Below are 15,045 nucleotides of genomic sequence, written 5' to 3'. Positions count from 1 at the left end.
GTCTGTGTGCACATGGCTGGAATGCCAACTGCAGTTGCAGCATCTCAGTAAATAGTTTTTAATAAAGAGTGAGCTTATTTTAAGGAACATGGAGCCCTCATGTTAATGCTCAGCCCATGGTATATGAACCATCGTGGCAGCAGTCATTTTACTGAGGCCTGCAGCAAGGGAAGAGAGTATGATTAACAGGCAAAGCAGCTCCTAGAAGCCAAGCAAACACACAACATGGAGGGACTCAGACTACCAGGAATGCTGGATTTCCAGATGAAAAACCTTGCACCAGCAGGGAAGCAGTGGAAGCAAGAATTAAGTCTGTATACATATCTGCCCATGGGAGATAAAGATATGAAAGTAATGTTTTCTTTTTTACTATCACATTGGGGGTGTGTGGGTGGGGAGATGAGAAATGAGTGGGACACTGTTGCCTAGAGTAATAAAAGTGTTGGAGTATTGTGATCCCAGGCAGAATGAGATTGTAGAAAGGTATGTTACTTCATCCAAATCCAGAACTGGAAGAGGGAATAGATACTTAAGTTACAGAGCTGAGAACTGACATCCCCATGTAACTTTGGAGACATTAAAGACGGGATTGTTTGTGCACCATGTCGTTCCAGTTCACAGGAGAGACTGTTAGAAACAAAACTACCCCTAGAGAGATGCTGCCAAATAGCCAGGGCAGCTCAACTGTCTTGAAGAAAAGATCAAAATAACAGCCACTAGTGCAGAACAAGCACAGAGGCTCGAACTAATTAATTTACATTTGAAATATCTTCATGTATTACTACTGCTCTAAAGTCAGCTGCTCACCTCTGGATACCCCAGCCCTACCACTCAACAGTCAGCTATCCAAATTATTTCATTCTGCCAACCCAATAGAAGAGGAACAGCAGGCTAACTTACTGATACCTGGGATCTCACCCTCCCATCTCTCTACAATGAGCTATTTATGGGGGAAGTAGAATGCAGAGGAGAAAGAAAAGAGGGAACGGAGAGGAGAGAGTGGGAGGTGAACTCCATCTTGCTGATTCTATTGATTTTTTTCCCCTCTCCCCGTACAACTACTAAGTCCTAAAAATCACTAATTTTCTTTACTAGTCTATATCTAAATTCAGAAAAAATCTCAAAGCTAAAATGCTAATACTCCACCTTCTAAATATGTTTCATGTGAGACTCTCAAAGGACTTTGGAAATAGAAATAAATATAATATCCTTGTGCAGTCTCATCCACTTTGTACTGAGGTACAGAAAGTTCACACAACACTTGCCCAAGGTGGCAAGTGGCAGAACAAGGAACTGATCTTGAAACTCCCAATTCTGTGCTCTGACCACTAGAGTGCTCCCTATCAGTAATACAAAATAACTTTTTGCAGTTGTTCAGATGTTTCCTGACCCAATACTCCTTGGAAACATCACCCAGCTGTTTGTTGGAAGTGAAAAGTAGTTACCTAATTACTAATATACTTACAGAAGCTCACTCTTAAACCATAAGGAGTCCCACATTGACACAGCCTACAGCTGAAGCTTCCCACGTAGATCGTAACCTCCCTCCCACCTTCACTGTACGTGGGAGTGCATCTTTACTAGAAACAGTAATTACAAAAATGACCTTCATACTTACTGAAATTTTTGGATGGTGCCACTGACTCATGGATTTGAGCCCAAATATTGGGTAATGGCTAGGTTCTTTAGTATGGCCTTCTCTACCACCTTATGCAACTGCTGCAATGAAAGCCATTTTCATTGCAGAACATCTTTTGTGAAATACCTGCCTGTTTAATCTAGGATTTCTTCTATGCCAGAACCTAGGGTGTTACAAAGACTTCAGAGAATCCCTGCCCTAGCTCTTTCCTGGCAAAGGTAGCCATAGCTCGGTTTAGTTAGGCATTAGAATAATGGCCAGCTTTATGGGAATGCTTTTGGTTTTAGAATAACAGAGTTTATTTCGATTTGAAATAGAAGTTGCCACCTATGTTCTGTAAAGATTTTCCCTCCACAAAGAATATTAAGGATATTTTCTAGCCTTTTTTATTAGCTGTAAATGCTTTACTTTTATTGTTCATCTGTGTTGTACTTAAATAGGAAATCCCCTTTTCTAACCCACTTGTGATGAGTCAGTGATGCCGCTCAGTTTGAACTAAAGTTTGAACTGCCTCCTAAATTGCAATAATTGCTAAATATAATCCTGTTTCTTTGCTTTGGGTGTATTCCACAACCAGAAAGAGACTTTTGCATTTGTTGGGTAAGTAAACAGTGTTCTCACTAGATTTGTATATTAAATCTGGGATATTGATTATTGCTTTAAGGAGTTATCAACTGAGCAGCTTTATAAGGGTTCAAATAACCATTGGGATTAAAATATTACTCTGAATGTATGTAGCACTTAAATATAAATTTCTGTACAAACATGAATTGTTTGTGTTCCTAGTAATCGTTGTCCTTTATAAGCCCAACAAAAGGCACAGCTTCTCTTACATTTAAAAGCCAAATATTTTTAAAATTAATATTGGCATAGAGCAACTTGCATATTTTTAGTCTCTCCCCACATTTCTCTTGTCCATAAATATGCCTATCATCACCTCTGCAGTACTGCTCTTACAAGCCACCACTTCTTCTGAAAGCCTCATGCATAATTTTTCCTTCACCTTGATTGCTAATTGCGACTCCCTTCCCTACAAACTCCCAAATTCACCCTCTCCAGCATGTGCCGAAAATCAGTGTCTGCTAGAGCTGGTCAGGAATTTTTTGACTAAATACCAATTCATCAAAGCCAAAACTTTTTGCAGAACTGTATCTCAACTAAACTTTTGTTGGGAATCTCAGTTGCAGGATGGGGGGGAGGGGAAAGAAACTCCCACTCCAGAATAATCAATATCGCAGTGGTTAGGACACTCACAAGGGATGTGGGATATCTAAATTCAAGGCCCCATCCTGCCTGATTTGGAGCAGGGTTTAAATCTTAGTCTCCTTCATCTGAAGCCAGTGTCTTAACCATCAGGCTACTGGCTATTCTGGGGTGTCTCTGGCCCAGCAGGCTACAGAGTCAGTCCTAGTTTCTCTCTCTCTTCGGCCCAATTAATATTTAATTAGTATATAAATTGGAATAGCTCCAAGAGGCCAAAGAGAGAGATCCCCACCGCAAGTCAGTGTGCTGGCCACTGGCTATTCTGGGACAAGGAACTCTCTGGCTGTATGTTTTGCATTGGAACCAGATGTTGAAAACTTGAAGTTTTTCACTAAATGGAAAATCCATTTTTGACGCGCTCTGGTTCAAGTCTTCTCTCACACACTGAGAAGTATAAGTCTTCACTGCGATCATTAAACAGCTCTATTTGCTCCCCATTGATTCAAGATTTTTCCCTTCTCATTTGCAAAATTCTCCATGGACCTGCTTGTGACTCTCATCCTCATTTCCTCCATTCATCTAGCACCAGCTTCATTTTGTATCGTCGGGAAACTTTGCCACCTCACTGTTTACACCTTTTTTTAGATCATTTAGGAATATGTTGAACAGTGCTGGTCCCAATATAGATCTGTGGGGGACGCTGCTACTCATAGGTGCTGACTTCTCCTCTGCCCAGTGGGTGCTCACCCAACCCCCCCGCTGCCCCACTCTTGCCCTGCCTCACCCCACCCCCATTCCCCAAGTCTCCGCCCCTGCCCTGCCTTTTCTCTACCTCCTCCCCCAGGCGTGCTGCATCCCCGCTCTTCCCCCTTCCTCCTGGAAAGTCCTAAGTGCCACCAAATAGCTGTTAGGCAGCGGAGGGCGGGGGGGAGGAGTGGGGACACGGTGCGCTCGGGAATGGGGGGGAGGGAGAGAAGGAGGCATTTTTCCCTGTTGGTGCTCCAGCCCCGGAGTTGGCACCTATGCTGCTACTTACTACTTTCTATTGTGAAAACTGAAAGTTTATTCCAGCCCTTTGTTTCCTATCTTTTAACCAGTTGCCGATTCATGAGAGCATGTACCCTCTTATCCCATGACTGCTTACTTTGCTTTGGTGAGAGATCTTGTCAAAGGCTTTCTGAAAGTCCAAAATACACTATATGCAGTGGGTCACCCTTATTCACCTGTTTTAGACCCCCTCAAGGAATTCTAATAGATTAGTGAGGCATTATTTTCCTTTACAAAAGTTGTGTTGACTCTTCCCCAGCAAATCATGTTCATCTGTGTCTGATCGGTCTGTTTTACTATAGTTTCAACCAATATGCCTGGTGCTGAAGTTAGGCAATCTGCCCTGTAATTGCCAGGATTGCCTCTGGAGCCTTTTTAAAAAAAATCAGCATTACAGTCATCTAATACAGAGGCTGATTTAAGCAATAGGTTACATACCACAGTTAGTAGTTGTGCAACTTAATATTTATGTTCCTTCAGAACTCTTGAGTAACTTTGTCTTGGTGATTTATTACTGTTTAATTTATCAATTTGTTTTAAACCTTCTCTCACACACCAATCTGGGACAGTTTATCAGATTTGTAAACTGAGAAGAATGGCTCAGTTGTAGGAATCTCCATCACATTCTCCTTACTGATTGTTTGGCAAGGTTTCTGATGTACTAACAAAGCTAACAGCATTTTTTTTTTTTTTTTTTTTTTGCTTTTTGTTAGTTGCTCTTCAAATTCTATTTTTAGCCAGCCTAATTATACCTTTACACTTGACTGGCCAGAGTTTGTTCCTTTCTATTTTCCTAGGTAGGATTTGACTTCCAATGTCTAAAATATGCTTTTTTTTTTTTTTTTTTAATTTCTAACTGACTTTTATTCTGTTTAGCCATGGTAGAATTTTTTTGGTCCTCTTACTGTTGTTGTTTTTATTTGGGGCATATATTTAATTTGAGTTTCTATTATGGTGTTTTTAAAAGGTTTCCATGCGGCTTGCAGGTATGTCACTCTTATGACTGTTCCTTTTCATTTCCATTTAACTAGCTTTCTCTCTTTTGTGTAGTTCCCCCTTTTGAAGTTAAATGCTACTATGGTCGGATTCTTTGGGCTTTTTCCTCACAGATGTTAAATTTAATTACAATATAGTCGCTATTACCAAGCAGTTCAGCTATATTCACCTCTTGGACCAGATCCTGTAAAACCACTTATGTTGAATATGTTGAACAGATCAGGAATCGCCTCTCTCCTTGTTTCTGGTGCAGCTAATCCTGGAACACACAGTCATTTGAAATGATTTTACATTCACTCTGTAAGGTGTATTGGGGTGCAATGTACATGAAAGACCCTGTAGTAAAGCAAGTTGTATCTGCATTCATTTCCTTGTTGAGGTGTGGCAGTGGGAACCAGTGGGGCTCAAGCAGCTGGAGTCTATTCAGGTAGGATCCTGGGGTTTAGAACACACCAAAGTTAGGGCCTGAGTTTAAAAAGAATCCCACTACTGATTTTACAAGTATATTACTGCAAAGGAAGTTATCACTAAAAGCCACAGAGAAGTACAACTTCCCATACTCTTTGACTAATCCTTTTTTCTAAAAGAGCATTTTTTTTTTAAATTAGTGACTGCACAGGGGATTTCCTTAGCAAAATTTATTTATATATATATATATATATATATATATATATATATACACACACACACACACACACTTATGGAGTCTATTATGAGCCATTGACGTCAATGGGAGCTTTGCATCTAAAGACTCTTTACGTTGATAAAACACAATCAATATTGGTTATAAACATGAGAGGATAGTAAAGACAACAGGCAGTGTAGCAAGGAGTTCATTTGTCCTCGCAACAAATCAGCCAGAGACACCTTCTGAGTTCAATCACCAGGGCCTTCTATTTACTGTGTCAGCTCCCACCACCTTCTATTTACAGACCACTGCAAACTAGCAACCTGGGGGACAGCTAGCCTCTCCAGCCAGCAGGGATGCACAGGCCTGGGCGTGGCCCCTGCCTGCCCTATATAGCCCCCTTGCTAATAAGGCCTGCAGGTGCTTCCCTTCTACCAATTAGGCTTGGCACTCTCAGCCAGCCCCAATGAATGCTGCTTAATTGGAGCTGGGCTAACAGGGGCCTGGCTCAGGACCTCCTAGCCAGCACCCTGTTACAGGCAGCATTACAACAAGACTGCTACATGGCATAGCATCTGCATTTGTTTATTTGTAAAGAACCCACTTAATATTTTAAAAACAATTCTAAGGGCATCATCCTGTATGTAGAATGACCCTGTAACAAGTTAACTTTAAATGCTGTGGCTCACTTATTAAGAGAGGCTTTACCCAGGCTGCTCATGACCGTGATATTCTGTAACCTATACTTGCTGCTTATCAGCTACTGGGAGCATTCAAGGACTTGGTCTGGATTTACTATATAAAGCCTAAATGGTATGGGATATGGCCGTGTAAGGGTTTTGGGCTAGATTTTCAAAGGTATTCAAGCAGATATGCACCTGTTTGGGATTTTCAAATCAATGGACTTGCGAGCCTAACTTGCTAAGGCTCTTTTGAAAATCCTACTACCTGCCCTATCTGCATTGTTAGGTGCCTGAATATCTTTGAAAATCTGGCCCTGAGTGTCTCTTTTTTGAAAATGTGACTTAGGTACTCTTCAAAATGTTACCATTTATCCTGTAGTGAGGTCTATATGGAGACCCACTGAAGTCCCCGTGGACTTTTGATAAGAGGTGGATTGATGTTGGCTAAATGGGATTTAATTATTTGTTGGTAAGTGGCCTTTTAGGGTGAGTGAGGGACCAGCCTACCTGAGTCAGGCCCCTGTAAGGGATAATGAGCCAAACCAGCTCCCCTGAAAGTAATTAAATCCCTAGGGACTGGCTGGCAGCTAATGAGCCTGATAAAGCATTATCGGGGGGAATTGGTGCCCTAGAGAAAGGGAGTTGCTAAGGAGAGGAACTTCCAGGAAATCTCAACAGAGCAAGGAACCTGGAAGGTATGCTCCTGTGGGGAGGAGCTCCCAGAGATAGCAGCAGGACAGAAGCCTGGGGAGCTGCAGCTAGCTGGAAGAAGTGGCTGCAGGAAATAAAGTCAGGGCAAGTCTGCACTACGGCGCTATATCAGTGCAGCTGCACCAATGCAGCTGCATCGCTGTAGTGCTCACTATGCCGATGGGAGAGTGCTCTCCTGTCAGCATAATTACGCCACCTTGGTGAGAAGGGTAAGCTATGTCGGTAGGAGAGTGTCTCCCACTGACATAGCACCAGTGTGGAGAATGTGAAACTTGTCGCTCATGAAAGGTGTTTTTTCACACCCTGGAGCAATATAAATTAGATTAACTTAACTGATAGCGTAGACTGGGAAGAAGGGCTGAGGTCTCTGACTCTAGGAGACAGAGAAGCTTTAGTGACAGCCAGAGGCTGGAGCAGAGAGAAGGAAGAGACTTTATTTTTGGATGATTTTATTTTGGACTCAAATAAAGTAGACCCTTTGCAGGGGACTTTTGTCACATTCCTTTTGGACTGTGTGAAACAGGCTTGGTAAGCTGCTCAGTTGAGCAGTCAAATAATATGAATTGACTGCCTACTATTTGACCACAGTCAAATATTGTCAACTATTCCAGCAAGAAGATCCTGATGTAGGTGATGGCCTACCTTTATTATTGCATCATGGTGCCATTTGTTAATAAGCTTACTTAAATGGCTTGATCATTTACTTTACTACATGCTAATGTAGGGAAAATTGTAGTCTAATATCAAGTTGTGCTGCTTGAACAAACCATGTACATATATATGTATTTGCATGCCAGGCCCCCAGCATACATGGTGGTTTACAAAGCATGTAAAACAAGTTAAAAGACCTGGTCTCTGCCCCCCAAGGAATTTACAATGTAAACTGACTAAATATCTGTATGTTTGTCAACTCCCTCCCTCCTTCCTGATAGGAAGGGTTCAGACGTTAAACCTCTTCCTTCAACCCCTAGTACTTTAATAAAAATCCACTGTTTTGCTGGTCTCGTACCAGAGACTTACCAAAATCTGGCTGTGCTCCTGTGATTATGAAGAAGCGCGCTTTGTAAAAGACTACTCCTGTTCATTCTCCATTTCAAACACTGACAACACTCAGATGGTGTGCTTGCAGCTTGGTGATCAGAAGACAATGGAAGGGTTAAATGCTGACTCACCGGGGGCTGCTTCCATTTCCCTGGAGTCGATTGGAGATTCTTGGGATAGAGAAGACAAAGGAAATTGGCCCATGGGATTGTGGGATACTTTTGGCTCCCAGAATCCAAGTCGGGGAGCTACGTCTACACTGCAAGGTAGTATGGCTCAAACCCTGGGTCCTGGCTTGACTTGGGCTTGAACTTTCCAGCTCTACAGGTTTCAAGCCAAAATCTGAGAAATTTGTGTATAGCCAGAAGGTGGGGAGTTGTGCTCAAGCATAAATCTGAGTCTGGGCTTATATTGCAGCGTAAGCATATTCTGAAACCCTGAAAGGTGGGAGGGTCTCAGGGCCAGGTTCCAGCCTAAGCCCAAATGTCTACACTGCTATTTTTAGCCCACAGCCTTAGTCCCATAGGCCTGAGTTAATTGACCCTGGGCTCTGAGACTCGGTTCTATGGGTTTTTTATTACAGTGTAGACATACCCTCTGAGTCAGCTGGGAGGGAGTGGGTCTCAAGGGTGCCACCCCCTGACAATTGGTCTTTATGATTTTATTTAATCTGAATAGTCACATGGACATTTCATTTGGATTCAATCTGTTATCACTTATGTGTGTTTCATTTCTACAAAGCCCTGAGAGAGGCCCTATAAATCAAAATAATTAAATTATGCTGAACAAAATTAAGAAGGTTGCTACCCGATGCTGTTGAGAAGAGTTCTGGCTTCTAAGGGAAAGATTACCAGACTACTGTATTTCCTAGTGTACTTGATTACTGCCTTATAAATAACATGGATGGATAGATACGGCAATCATTTAAGAGTCTAATTGAGAGAGACTTATCCCTAGTGTGTAAAATAACTTGCAGTACTTAAAAAATACTTTTTTTGTGTTTTTTAAAGGTAGTGGAAGTATAAACATAGCCTTGCTATAGCCTTTTAGTACTCCAACCACTTGTAAAGAAATGGGAGCCCCCTATCCAAAACTCAGTGAGTGGTTTTTCCTTACAATGTGCATAAAAAATAATCATTTTAACAACCTTTTTTACAGTTCTAAGTATTTATACATTTTTCCTAATTGTTCCCCAGTGCTTAAATACTGCCTCTCTGTATATTTCTTTTTATTAGTAAAATCTGAAGTCCACATGGGTGCTATTCCCATTAAATGAAGGTCATGTGAGGTGGAAATAACAGCCAAAGATCAGGAGTTATTCCACTTGTATAGTCCTTTCTAGAGAAAACAGGGCCTTTAAGGCAGTTCTGTCAAAAAATGTACATAGACATTTGAATTTTAGACCAGTTTTCTAGTGAAGGGGAGGAGCTATATTGGAAATACTGCATCTTTTAAATTCTTTAACAGCCAGATCCAAAAATCAGATCCAATGATTGAGAGTTCTTATGATGTGGTTTTTAAAATGACCACACAGATCTTGTGCAGATATACTGTAATATTGTAAACTGATATTATCCTTGATTCAGAAAGAAGGAAAAATAGATTCATATGTATTACAAGGGGGGAAAGCACTGCTTATTATGGTAATATTAGTGGCTAAGAAGGGAAAGTCTCTAAAGGTTCCACAAAGTCATCTGGTGAAGTCGTAGAGGTTACAATTCTCATCTGAACTTTTGTGGAGAAGCCTGTTTTTTCAGCTTCCTTCCTTCCTTCCTTTCCTCTGCTTGCAAATGGCTCCTTTCTTGTTCCTATCCAACCAACTGCTTCACCAGCAGTCACAAAACCTTCCCCAAAGTGCCTTCTCCATTCCCATTCCTCTTCTTCAGTCAACTTTACAGCCTGTTCAGCTGTTTTGGTAAGGAGTCCTCTGAATTTGAATTCTTTGCACAGAAATGTTCTAGTACTAGTAAGTGTGTAAGGCGCAAGAGCGGGTAAAGTGAAATGTGAATGTTTACACTAAGGAAACAATGAGTAGCTGGATTTGGGAGGCAAATTATTTCTTTTGGGATTTATTTCCATTTTCTCCTCACCTTTTCTCAATACACTCTAATTTTGGTATGTTTTCTGGTCCCAAGTGGATTCAGAAGTCTGTACTTGTGTGTTGCCAGCAAAATCTCTGAAAATTTCTGAAAATACCTTTTCTCATTGCTAAAGATTTTAAAGTTGCTGACTCAGGGCCTCCCAAGGCTAGAAGCAATGCTGTATCCTGCTGGAAATCTAGCATTCTCATTTCTTGCTCTGTAGAGACACTAGATAACACTTTAATATGTCAGCAATTTAAAGTGCAGAAAAGTAGTCATGGATACAAGACTGATTTATTTCCCCATCCCGGGTGTCATGTATGTTTGTTTGTTTATTGGCAGGAGGTAATTCTATATTTGGGGGCAGGAAGAAACATTCTAGAGCTCTGTGGAGAAACAGAATTCATTTTACGAAAGATTTTGATATTTCAAAATTTGATTTAATTCTGATTTGAAATGAAAACTGAACATTTCAAAATTCTCGGTGAAAGGGAATGGAGTCCTGGCTCTGGGGCAATTCGTCTGGCAGGACGTTCCAGAGCCACAGATCCTGAGAACCAAGAGGTTGCCAACTCTGAGGGAGTCTGGCAGGCGGGCTGCTTAGGAGCCAGGCAGGTGATGTGGGGAGCCAGGCAGGGTCACATTGACCCCTGGGTTCCATCACTGCATTATAGAAGTAAACAGTCTTCACAAAGCTGTTTAAATTTCAACACATCAGTAGTTGCTTTGTTGGAAGTTTTCTGACCAGCTCTAAAACAAGTTTTGACAGACTGACTTGATTTTTTTTTTTAATTAGCAAGTTCCTGAAGCTGCTGATTTTTTTTTTTTTTTTTTTTTTTTTTTTGGTGTCCTAGACCAAGGCCAGAGTGTTTTTTGTGTTTTTTTTGTTTGTTTTTTGTTTTGTTTTGTTTTGTTTTTTTTCAACCTTCCTTTTGGCAGAACCAACTTCATCACACTACGTCCTCCAAACATTATTAGTTGTGGATACCTAGAGTGAAATCCTCACTCCACTGAAGTCCATGGCAAAACTCCTAGTGATTTCCAATGGGGCTAGAATTTCATTCTTAGTATACAAGTTTGGTGAGTTTGGAGGACGTAGTGTGGGAAAGTGGGTGCCTGAAGGCTGGAATCCTTAGGTGGGGCAGAGTTAAGGCTCCAATGCATGGTCTCTGTAACACAATTGAATTAATGGTGAGATCTATAGACTGTAGGTGGAGGACTAGAAAATATCTTAATTTTTCATACCCTTCCTTTTGGGTCATTCTTGTTACATGTGTAGCAATCTTAAATTATTTCACAATGACATATTTGTGTATACAGTTGTTGTTATAAATTGAAATGTCTGAAGATTTGGGGGAGAAAATAAGAACTGAATGGAACCTTCATCCACATTTCAACTAAGTAGTTATAGCTTGCTAGTTTTAAGTAAGGGACAGAACTTCTGATGTGGATGGGGCTGCAGAGGAAGTCACCAACAACCTCTCCCCTTCATGGATGGGCCCAGAATAAGCCAGTGCAGCCCATAAAAAAAAGATTGAAGCCAAACTGGCTGGGAGATGCATTGGTTTTAGCACAACTCATAGCAGCCTCTACTGGAGGGGCCTTTATGGAGTCCAAACAGTGGCTTAACATTGTCCTTTTATGGTGGAACTGTAGCTGAAGTCAAAAAGTGGAATCACCTGTCTTCCCTCCCTTGGGGGTGAATCACCATTCTAGTACAGCTGTCCGTGCAAGGACAGCAGATGCTGTTTGCACTCCCTTTTGTCTGGCCCCTGTTCTTTAGAGACCCCAAAATGCTACCATCCGTTTGGTGGTTTACACAAAATATGTTTGTCCCATTGCTAGTGAGCTTATGTCCATACCACAATTTACACCCTAAAGAGCAGTGCTCTCTCAGCATAGTCTGTTATAGGGGTTAAATACTTCTGCCTATCAGTGTTGTATCTGAGTGCCTTCACTGCGCTATTTGAGCATTTGAGGTCAATAAGAGGATGGCCAGGGAGATTGATGCACTCTCTTGGGCAAGGCTAAGGTACATTGGAGAGGCAGTGTAGAGAGGCTTCTACTGTGACTCTTGTGTGGATGGATACAATATAGACCTCAGTCCTGCAACAAAGTCTACAAACAGAGACTCTTGCACCCACAATTATGTCTGTCGAACTCCTTGCAGGTGCCTGGGTTGTCTTGCAGATCCTATTTCAGAATTGGGTCCTAAGACATCAATCTTCACTACTATTATAAATATTAATATTCAATAATAAAAGTTAAAAACCAAACACATAATTATGCCAACAAATTAAAGTCCCTATATCATATATACCTGTAGTTGTTAGACGTGCATATACCAAGGATTATATAGAGGCATGATTTCAGAGGCATGGCAGCTGGACTGGCTGTTGCCCACCATTACTACCTGATTTGGGGCATGTGAATCTGTAAAAAGAGCCAACCTATGTATGATTTGAGGCAAACAGTTCTTTGCAGCATGACAAAAATGTAAGTGTGCGGGAGTAGTTCTCCTTAACCCACTGAAAACAGGACAGCTGTAGACCGCTTGTACTGGGGAATGAGAAGCAACAGGCGTCCTTGTTACCGAAGAAAGAATTTTTGATACAAAAAGTGCAGTATCAAAGTTTGAACTTTCCCAGAGCTACACTGGAAACTTCTTGAGCTGCAAATCCTTCTCCTTCAACTTCCTTTCCAGAATTTCTGGATCCCAATCTGTTTTTAAACATAGTTTCTGAATTTATCTGTTTTTCTTTACAATCTTTTCCTCATAGTGGTCTCTTCTCCTTACTCTAACACTTAAATTGCAGTTAAGTCATTTGCAAGCCATTCAGGATCAAGTCTTTAAGCTGTTATCTTCAAGTTGTATTACATTTTCTCTAACTCATTTCCTTATTTTTTCCCTGATGGAAAATCCCTAAACAAAAAGCTCTTCAGTGAACAGTAAAATAATTTGGATGGCAGACATCCAGCCTGTGCTTTCTGTAGATAAGTGGCTTGGCTATGTATAAAAAGTAATGAAATGTTTTATTGTCCAATTATAGTTTATATTGGTGTAGCCAAAGGGGTTTTCCTTTTTTAACCATGTGGCTGGGAGACCAAGAATAGCAAGATGCATATGTGAATTCTGATGGATCCCCATAACTATTCCCCTTTAAGTCAGAAAGGGTTCCTCCTTCAGTTTCTCTACTGAGTTACTATTAGCTATCTCTGCAAAATGTTTTGTTCTGCCTACTTTTCTGTGATGAAAATGTCATTACTTTCCTACTACCAGTGTTTAGAGGAGCTTACAATGAAATAAAGTCATTGTTTGAATCGGGATAGCTGTCAAAACTCAATTTTAATCAGAAGGAAGGAGAATACATTTTCACTTTCTCTTCATAGGACCTAACAAGGTCCATGTTCTGTATTGGGAATTTTAGGGAAAAACTGCTGTTCAGGACTGATGCTCAGTGGCCGAAATAGCTGCTCCTCAGGGCAACTCCTTGTGCATGCATTGTGAAGTGCTTTAGGGTACGTCTGCACTACAGTAGTAACCCCAGAGTTCAAACTCAGGCACAACTCTAACCCCCCTTCTATCGATGCACAAACTGTGCTAACCCAGGGTGTGAGGACCCTACAGGGGTGAAGGGTCCAGTTCTGAGTTAAGTTCAAGCCCTGTTACTTTGCAGTGTAAACACACTAGATTCCTGCTCTGGGAGACTGCCAGAAGTATTTCCACAATCCCACAGGATGACTTCCTTTGTCCTCTGGACAGTCAAATTTTGTCGAGAACCAGGTTTCAACAATTCCTAACCTGGGGTTACAAATGAGTGTAGACACTCGAGTCCTAGGTTAACAAACGCAGGGTCTGCTAACTCAAGTTCTAACTCTGGGCTTACATTGCAGTGTAGACATACCCTTAGGTAGCTGGTAGTAGTTGGTTCTGTAGCCTGCAATGTGCGGGAGGTCAGACTAGATCAGAGGTGGGCAAACTACGACCCGCGGGCCACATCCGGCCTGTGGGACCGTCCTGCCTGGCCCTTGAGCTCCCGGCTGGGGAGGCTTGCCTCCAGCCCTCCCCTGCTGTCCCTCCTCCCCGCAGCCTCAGCACGACGCACCACCAGCACGGGAGGGAGCTGCACTGCGGGGGCAGGAAGGGAGGCTCACCTGCAGCCTCAGAGAAGCAGGCGGGCAGTGCGGGTGGCGGGAGCACAGTGATTGCAGGCGGAGGACTCAGGAGAAGTACCAGGCGGCCGTGCAGCTGGCCAGAGAGAAGCGGCGCTTTGAAGGGGAACCCGCCGCATCTCTCCAGCTGCTTGCCTGCCCCTGCTTCTCCTGAGTCCTCCGCCCATGTTCGCAGGGGCCACATTCCAAAAGGGACTTGGAGGGGGTTGGATGGGGGGGGGTTCCAGAGGGGCTGTCAGGGGGGTGTGAATAGGGGTTGGGGCAGTCAGGGAGCAGGGGGGGTTGATGGGGGTGGGGTCCCAAGGGGGCGGTTAGGGGCAGGGGGTCCCAGCAGGGGTTGGTCAGGGGACAAGGAGTTAGGGGGGTTGGATGGGTCGGGGGGTTCTGAGGGGGGCAGTCAGGGGGCGGGAAGTGGGACTGGGTGGATAGGGTTAGGGTTTGGGGAGGCTCAGCCTTCTCTACCCGGCCCTCCATACAGTTTTGGAACCCCGATGTGGCCCTCAAACCAAAAAGTTTGATCACCCCAGGACTAGATGATCATAACGGTCCCTTCTGACCTTAAAGTCTATGAGATGTATATTGCAAAAACAGTTTTTGCATATTTGTTCCGATTCCAAATGGTTGTTTAGTTCAGACATTTTGGTAGTGATTTAGCTGTGCTCTGACAATATTTTCTAGCAGAAACTGGAACATTGATTCATTTTTAGTCATGGGAAAAAATCCATTGTTCTAATAGGAACAATAACTAAAACTTGTCAGCAATCCCCACTTCTTTACTTGCCAGCCAGGCCACTTTTCACACAAACACTTGGACACAGAGATGCATTTTGGCCTCGTTGAACT

Source organism: Malaclemys terrapin, chromosome 5 (assembly GCF_027887155.1).
Source record: "Malaclemys terrapin pileata isolate rMalTer1 chromosome 5, rMalTer1.hap1, whole genome shotgun sequence".
Lineage (NCBI taxonomy): Eukaryota > Metazoa > Chordata > Testudines > Emydidae > Malaclemys > Malaclemys terrapin.
This window is presented reverse-complemented; position numbering follows the sequence as displayed.